General features: G+C 40.8%; 1 long non-coding RNA gene across 1 annotated transcript in view; it reads right to left on the bottom strand.

The window, feature by feature from the left end:
• Positions 1 to 966, bottom strand: part of LOC107094029 — a 3,669-nt gene extending 2,703 nt beyond the window's left edge. Inside the window, exons 1-2 of the long non-coding RNA XR_001481645.1 lie at positions 833 to 966; positions 87 to 176 (exon numbers count right to left, since the gene is read on the bottom strand). This is a non-coding gene — a long non-coding RNA (uncharacterized LOC107094029). The remainder of the gene's footprint in view (positions 1 to 86; positions 177 to 832) is intronic.
• Between the last annotated feature and the right edge of the window lie 8,051 nt (positions 967 to 9,017).

Below are 9,017 nucleotides of genomic sequence, written 5' to 3'. Positions count from 1 at the left end.
TGGGTGTACTATTCCTTTAAGTACCTGTTGAAATAATATTTCAGAATGACTTATTTCCTAAGTTAGAGCAGCTGGATGCAACACACCTCTCTGAAGTTAAAGGTTCAGAAGATGAACGAATGGTCCTGGAGGACAAGGGGCTGGGATCTGATTGTGATGTGAGTGCTTCATACATCCTGACAGTAAAAAAATATAAAAAACACATTTCTGTTAGCTTCTACCTACATCCCTTATGGCATTTATAATATGGACACATATGTGCAAGAACCAGGCTAAATTCTGGCACCCAAATGTGAAAGTCTACAAGATAAAAAAACAGCTCCATGTTAATTGTCTATTTAGTTTTGATGCAGAAAAACTGTGTAGGAACTGAAATAACATTAGTAACAAAGATTCTGCTACATTTAAGCTAATTTTCTTAAAACCAATTTGAGACCCAATCAATGCCTACATAGCGTGACTAGTTAGTTCCATTAATCTGGGTTGTATATTGATTAAAAATCAATAAAGAGATTCTTTCATATTTGGTGATCATCCATCCTTCATTCTAGAATGAATAATGTTGAATGTTGATTGTCACAATCCAGGAAATGTGTTGGAAGCTGGTGAGTTTTTCCACATATGTCATGTTGGAACCAAGAGCTCTAACCAACAGGCTGGTGTCATTCTGCTGTTTTTGCAGCACTGACTTGCTGTTGGTGAGAACCTACAGATGCCATGCTGAGCTGCCTCAGTTCAGTCTGGATGAAGCAACCAAAATGAACAGCAACAGCTTTATAACCACATCTGTTTTGGTCTGATATATATGGACTATTAGAGATTGTGAGCTTACCTCTGAGCTTTGCTCTGGCTTTTATGTTCCCCACATAGAGTAGTTATAGAGGGAGGGAGTCCCTCCCCCCTGTCCCCACCTGGATCCATCCTGTTGAATTCACAACCACGTCAGATCCCACATTCACCTGCAAAAGAAAGATTAAGAAAAAAAAAAGAGCAAGAAAAACCAAGAAATCAATAATAAGGTAATAAAACGACAGTAATAATAATAAATAACAATAAAATACGAATTAAGAAAATAATAATAATAGAGGGATATTCATACGTAGATTACATTTATTTTTAACTGCTTTTTCAAGAGTACATGAGAAGATATGGGTCTTAATGAAGGAAAAAATCCAATTAAATTCATAGGACCTCTGTGGGACACATTATATTGATGGTGGGATGTGTGGGAAAAAGGGTAAATATAAGGTGTGATTATCAGTGAATCTAGTATGTCAGATTTAACATTATAAGTAAAAGTAATGCAATTTAGCAATTTATTAATAAGGTTGTAGGTATACTTAATAATAATAATAATAATACATTTTATTTAAAAAGGCGCCTTTCTGGACACTCAAGGTCACTGTACAAAAACATAAAAAGTGTCAGAAAAAATAAAAATAATAATTATAAAGACATTTAAAAACATTTAAAAAATACAGAGGCTGTGACAGTGAAATTGATATTTTTAAAGAGAATAAGCAACCTTGAACAGATGGGTTTTGAGTTGCATTTTAAAATGGAGAATTGAGTCCGTGTTTCTAAGTTGGGGTGGTAGAGAGTTCCAGAGGAGATGTTACTCTCTTGTTATATTGTTACCTGGCGTAATGATAAAGCTATTTGGACTAATCTTCATCTTTATCTAAAATATGTACAGATATTGATGACCACAACTGTCCCAAAGCAACCAAGGGAAATCTTCAGTTTAGTTTTCAATTTAGCAAATATGGAATAATTCAGTTTTATATTTATTTATTTTGAATTAAATTACATCATATTTTTAAGATGTCTCTTGCATTAGAGTAGAGGGACTAGAGGGAAAAGTACTAAGAAATAAAATGTTTTAATTATTGTTTTATAGTTTTCAAGGTAAGATCAATTCATTATTATGTTGTCATTCCTTCTCTATGACAATCTAATGCTACATTCACACCACACGTGATGGAAGCAGCAAAAACAGCTGATTTACATGCAGAGTCAATGGCTGACGTGCGTCAAGGTGCAGCAAAAGGTCATGCAGCTCATTTCGAGCACCAGGATCTGGTTTGATTGTCTCTGTAGTGCCTTGAGATGGTGTGTTGTTAATTGAAGCTATATAAATAAACTGAACTGAATTACTGTATGAAAACAAATAAATAGAACTCCAGCTTAGCTATAGCCCCTGTGTGGGCTAAAGCTAAACACTTTGAGGCTGTTACATTTGTGAAATGTCTGCTGTTGAGGTGCTGTTGCATTTTGTTTTTGTAAGCAAAAACAAACAAATCAACTTTGATACAAAACTTTGACACAAAGTTTATGTATTCTATTTCTTCACATTTAGTTGAGAGACTACAATTCGTAAGAAAATACATAGTTATGAATTTAAATATCTAAATAAATAAAAGGCTTTAAAATCAGTATTGCAGAAGTGGAATGTACCAGATGTGTTTACAGTTATCCTTGCATTTCCATGACAAAGCAGAAAAAGGAGAAGAGGAAGTGACCCACTGCTTTCAAGAGTTGTTTTGACTTGCATAAATTATCCTTACTCTTAAAATGTCTGGTTACTTGACTTATTATAAGTAACTTTACTCAACAATTAGCTTGTTTAAAACAAAAGTGCACCACAGAAAGGTTTTAATTTATTAATTTTTCCTTTCGTTTTATATCATTTATAGAGTTTTCTCTTTGAAAAGATCTGTTTTCACTCACCCTTTAATTTTCTTCATCTTGAATCTTGCTGACAAAAGAGAGAGACGGAGTTTCAATTCCCACCTCTGTGAGAGCTTTGAACACGTTCTGATGGAGGTGGGGGACATTGAGTCTGAGTGGACCATGTTCCGTGCCTCTATTGTTCAGGTGGCTAGTCAGAGTTGTCGCCGCAAGGTGGACGGTCGGTGCATGTCGCGGTGACAACCCTCAATTACACAGTTGGTCACCAGCGGTGAGGGAAGCTGTCAAGCTGAAGAAGGATTCCTATCAGGCTTTATTGACCTGTGACCCTCCAGAAGTAGCTGATGTGTACCGGCAGTCAAAGCGGCAGGTGGCTCAGCTGGTAGCTGAGGCATGGGAAGAGTTAGGAGAGGCTATGGATAGAGCCTTGTGAAAGACTGTGGCTTCGAAAAAATTCAGGTAACAATTCAGCGTTTCAGGGGGGGGAGCAGTGCAGTACAACCAGTATTTATAGTGGGCGTGGTGTGCTGCTCACCTCAAATCAGGACATCATGTGTCAGTGGGTGGAGTACTTTGAACTCCTCCTTAATCCAGCCAACACTTCTTCCATTGGGGAAGCAGGACCTGGGGTCTCCAGGATGTGTTCTCCCATCTCTGGTGCTGAGGTCACTGAGGTGGTTAAAGAGCCCCTCGGTGGGAAGGCCCCAGGGGTCGATGAGATTCGCCCTGAGTACCTTAAGGCTCTGAATGTTTTGCGGCTGTGTTGGTTAGCTCAACTCTGCAGTATTGTGTTTGACATCGAAGGCAGTTCCCCTTGATTGACAGACTGGGGTGGTGGTCCCCCAGTCCGGAGGGTGTGTTGCAAGTACAGATGAATCACACTCACGGAAACACACTCAATATGGAGTAACAGACCAGAAGTGTTGGGGGGAAAAGTGACAGTGGTCAGCTGCTTCACAAGGAAAAGTGTGGGTGTCAACCATGGTTGCGACATTCTGAATGAAACATACTTTTATATTGATGAAATTTTATACTGAAATGACTCATGGGCAGGAGGAATCTGTTGTCTTAATGGCATGTATGGATGTTTAGCTCTAGTAAATAAAAACCTGATGCAGTTTGGTCAGGCAAAAGAAGAAAGCAAGAAAATATGCAATTCATTATTATCTTTGAGGGCTGCACGGTGCAGCAGTGGGCAACACTGTTGCCTTACAGCAAAAAGGTGGTGGGTTAAATTCCTGGCCCAGGGTCTTTCTGCAAGGAGTTTACATGTTCTTCTCGTGCTTGCGTGGGTTCTCTTTGGGTACTCTGGCTTCCTCTCAGAGCCCCAAAACATGAATGTTACATTAAATGGCTTCTCTAAATTCTCCTTTGGTGTGAGTGTGTTGATAGTTCTGTGTCATTGTTTGTCTCTCTGTTGCCCTGTAATAGACTGGTAATATGTCAGGGGTGTACGTTGCCTGTCATCCATAGACTTCTGGGGATAGGGACCGGCCCCACCGCAAACCCTGACAAGGACTAAGCAGGAGAATATGGATGGATGGATAATTAGGTACAATTTCAGTTCAATATTAATTTATTGTTCAATGCTATCATCAAGTTTGCAGATGACACCATGGCGATCAGACTCATCATAGACAATGAAGAGGCTGCCTACAGGGGAAAAGGCGGACAGGCTGGCTGAGTGGTGCAACACAAACAACCTGCAGCCGGACACTGAAAAGACCAAGGAGCTCATCATGGACTTTAGCTTTAACCCTCACAAATCCAGTTTGTGTGGGTTGTGTGTTTGTGTTTTTTCCCTCCACCACCAGGTGGTGCCCGGTTCTCATTGGCCCTTCCACACACCTGCGGATGGTTGCCTCATTATCTGAGGACTCTTAAGCTGCTGACTGCCACTACCTAAATGCCAGAGTGTTTGCCAGTTTTGGGTACTCTAGCCAAGCTGAGTCTAACTCAATCTTTTTTCTTCCTTGAGCCTAACCTTATTGTCTTTGTCTTTGCCTCTCAGCAGGAAGTCATCCTGCTAACTGCACGTTTTGGCCTCCTCCCTCTGAAAGGATTGTTTGAGCTTCACACAGAGCAGGGGATAAATCTCCACACGAACCGTTCAAGTACTTCTGGAAATTTAAGTGGCAGTCANAACCTGGGGGGAGGGGGAGGAGCTATCAATAGTGACTTGGAAACTGTCGGTTTTGGAAAGAGTTGATTTGGTGCCAATGAGGAGAACCTCGGTTTTACTACTGTTTAATTGAAGGAAGTTGTTGGTGAACCAGGCCTTTAATTCACAGATGCAATTTGTGAGGGAAATACTAAAAATAAATGTAATGTTCCTTATTATGCAAAACTGATATTATAAACATTTCGTAACAGTCATCTGTGCCCTGAATTCTGTGTATGAGGTTCAAAAATAAAAAATAAAATCTTTCTCCTCTCTCATGCTTCGCCCTTTATGACGACATGGGGGGAAAACACCCCCGCATCTGATCTCCCCTCTCTAACAGGCACTATGTATCTTTCTGCAAACTGACTCCACGCAGACATGGCTAAGCTATGAGCTAAGCATGACAGGTGCTCTGTTTACGGCCTCATCAATGAGAAAGAAATATTTTAAGGACTGGTGTTTTGTCTTCAAACCAGTGAGTAACACTTAATTCATACGTGTTTTGTTTCATTTCATTAATTCATCCTTTAAGGATTTCAGTTTCCAATCCTTCTCAGTATCAACCACCTTGGATGACTGACTCGATCATGGTATTGCAGAGCTCATGTTTATGGCATAGACCTATGAAAAGTCAGCTGTTTGGAGGGGGAAATCTTGGGGTGTGGTAAAATAAGTCAACAGAGGCCGAGGTGTTAAGACGCTTCCTTGCCAGGAAAAGACAGGCTTGGTATCCACCAACCGGGTTATGTTAACTGCGCACCAACTCCTTTACTATATAGACATGTTTCTTTCTGTAAAGGTTCCCATTCAGACTGTTTTAAGAGTGCCTGTGAGCATCTGCTCATTTAAAAAGTCTTTAAGCGCACAGCCTCAGCTGCACACCTGGTTGCTTCAAACAGTGGGTCAGCAAAGGCCACATAATTCCCCCAAATATAGGGTCCTAAAGACGTCCCTATCATCTACGTAGGAATACTTAAAATTTTGCCGTTCAACATCTAATAAATAAGTCTTTTCTAAAGTTGTTACTCTCTTTTTATATTGCTACCTGGCATAATGATAAAGCTATTTGGACTAATCTTCATATTTATTTAAAATATGTACAGATATTGATGACCACAACTGTCCCAAAGCAACCAAGGGAAATCTTCAGTTTAGTTTTCAATTTAGCAAATATGGAATAATTCAGTTTTATATTTATTTATTTTGAATTAAATTACATCATATTTTTAAGATGTCTCTTGCATTAGAGTAGAGGGACTAGAGGGAAAAGTACTAAGAAATAAAATGTTTTAATTATTGTTTTATAGTTTTCAAGGTAAGATCAATTCATTATTATGTTGTCATTCCTTCTCTATGACAATCTAATGCTACATTCACACCACACGTGATGGAAGCAGCAAAAACAGCTGATTTACATGCAGAGTCAATGGCTGACGTGCGTCAAGGTGCAGCAAAAGGTCATGCAGCTCATTTCGAGCACCAGGATCTGGTTTGATTGTCTCTGTAGTGCCTTGAGATGGTGTGTTGTTAATTGAAGCTATATAAATAAACTGAACTGAATTACTGTATGAAAACAAATAAATAGAACTCCAGCTTAGCTATAGCCCCTGTGTGGGCTAAAGCTAAACACTTTGAGGCTGTTACATTTGTGAAATGTCTGCTGTTGAGGTGCTGTTGCATTTTGTTTTTGTAAGCAAAAACAAACAAATCAACTTTGATACAAAACTTTGACACAAAGTTTATGTATTCTATTTCTTCACATTTAGTTGAGAGACTACAATTCGTAAGAAAATACATAGTTATGAATTTAAATATCTAAATAAATAAAAGGCTTTAAAATCAGTATTGCAGAAGTGGAATGTACCAGATGTGTTTACAGTTATCCTTGCATTTCCATGACAAAGCAGAAAAAGGAGAAGAGGAAGTGACCCACTGCTTTCAAGAGTTGTTTTGACTTGCATAAATTATCCTTACTCTTAAAATGTCTGGTTACTTGACTTATTATAAGTAACTTTACTCAACAATTAGCTTGTTTAAAACAAAAGTGCACCACAGAAAGGTTTTAATTTATTAATTTTTCCTTTCGTTTTATATCATTTATAGAGTTTTCTCTTTGAAAAGATCTGTTTTCACTCACCCTTTAATTTTCTTCATCTTGAATCTTGCTGACAAAAGAGAGAGACGGAGTTTCAATTCCCACCTCTGTGAGAGCTTTGAACACGTTCTGATGGAGGTGGGGGACATTGAGTCTGAGTGGACCATGTTCCGTGCCTCTATTGTTCAGGTGGCTAGTCAGAGTTGTCGCCGCAAGGTGGACGGTCGGTGCATGTCGCGGTGACAACCCTCAATTACACAGTTGGTCACCAGCGGTGAGGGAAGCTGTCAAGCTGAAGAAGGATTCCTATCAGGCTTTATTGACCTGTGACCCTCCAGAAGTAGCTGATGTGTACCGGCAGTCAAAGCGGCAGGTGGCTCAGCTGGTAGCTGAGGCATGGGAAGAGTTAGGAGAGGCTATGGATAGAGCCTTGTGAAAGACTGTGGCTTCGAAAAAATTCAGGTAACAATTCAGCGTTTCAGGGGGGGGAGCAGTGCAGTACAACCAGTATTTATAGTGGGCGTGGTGTGCTGCTCACCTCAAATCAGGACATCATGTGTCAGTGGGTGGAGTACTTTGAACTCCTCCTTAATCCAGCCAACACTTCTTCCATTGGGGAAGCAGGACCTGGGGTCTCCAGGATGTGTTCTCCCATCTCTGGTGCTGAGGTCACTGAGGTGGTTAAAGAGCCCCTCGGTGGGAAGGCCCCAGGGGTCGATGAGATTCGCCCTGAGTACCTTAAGGCTCTGAATGTTTTGCGGCTGTGTTGGTTAGCTCAACTCTGCAGTATTGTGTTTGACATCGAAGGCAGTTCCCCTTGATTGACAGACTGGGGTGGTGGTCCCCCAGTCCGGAGGGTGTGTTGCAAGTACAGATGAATCACACTCACGGAAACACACTCAATATGGAGTAACAGACCAGAAGTGTTGGGGGGAAAAGTGACAGTGGTCAGCTGCTTCACAAGGAAAAGTGTGGGTGTCAACCATGGTTGCGACATTCTGAATGAAACATACTTTTATATTGATGAAATTTTATACTGAAATGACTCATGGGCAGGAGGAATCTGTTGTCTTAATGGCATGTATGGATGTTTAGCTCTAGTAAATAAAAACCTGATGCAGTTTGGTCAGGCAAAAGAAGAAAGCAAGAAAATATGCAATTCATTATTATCTTTGAGGGCTGCACGGTGCAGCAGTGGGCAACACTGTTGCCTTACAGCAAAAAGGTGGTGGGTTAAATTCCTGGCCCAGGGTCTTTCTGCAAGGAGTTTACATGTTCTTCTCGTGCTTGCGTGGGTTCTCTTTGGGTACTCTGGCTTCCTCTCAGAGCCCCAAAACATGAATGTTACATTAAATGGCTTCTCTAAATTCTCCTTTGGTGTGAGTGTGTTGATAGTTCTGTGTCATTGTTTGTCTCTCTGTTGCCCTGTAATAGACTGGTAATATGTCAGGGGTGTACGTTGCCTGTCATCCATAGACTTCTGGGGATAGGGACCGGCCCCACCGCAAACCCTGACAAGGACTAAGCAGGAGAATATGGATGGATGGATAATTAGGTACAATTTCAGTTCAATATTAATTTATTGTTCAATGCTATCATCAAGTTTGCAGATGACACCATGGCGATCAGACTCATCATAGACAATGAAGAGGCTGCCTACAGGGGAAAAGGCGGACAGGCTGGCTGAGTGGTGCAACACAAACAACCTGCAGCCGGACACTGAAAAGACCAAGGAGCTCATCATGGACTTTAGCTTTAACCCTCACAAATCCAGTTTGTGTGGGTTGTGTGTTTGTGTTTTTTCCCTCCACCACCAGGTGGTGCCCGGTTCTCATTGGCCCTTCCACACACCTGCGGATGGTTGCCTCATTATCTGAGGACTCTTAAGCTGCTGACTGCCACTACCTAAATGCCAGAGTGTTTGCCAGTTTTGGGTACTCTAGCCAAGCTGAGTCTAACTCAATCTTTTTTCTTCCTTGAGCCTAACCTTATTGTCTTTGTCTTTGCCTCTCAGCAGGAAGTCATCCTGCTAACTGCACGTTTTGGCCTCCTCCCTCTGAAAGGATT

Source organism: Cyprinodon variegatus, unplaced genomic scaffold (assembly GCF_000732505.1).
Source record: "Cyprinodon variegatus isolate N-32 unplaced genomic scaffold, C_variegatus-1.0 Scaffold458, whole genome shotgun sequence".
Classification (NCBI taxonomy): domain Eukaryota; kingdom Metazoa; phylum Chordata; class Actinopteri; order Cyprinodontiformes; family Cyprinodontidae; genus Cyprinodon; species Cyprinodon variegatus.
Note: the sequence above shows the minus strand (reverse complement) of the source record. Positions and strands in the feature narration are given on the sequence as shown.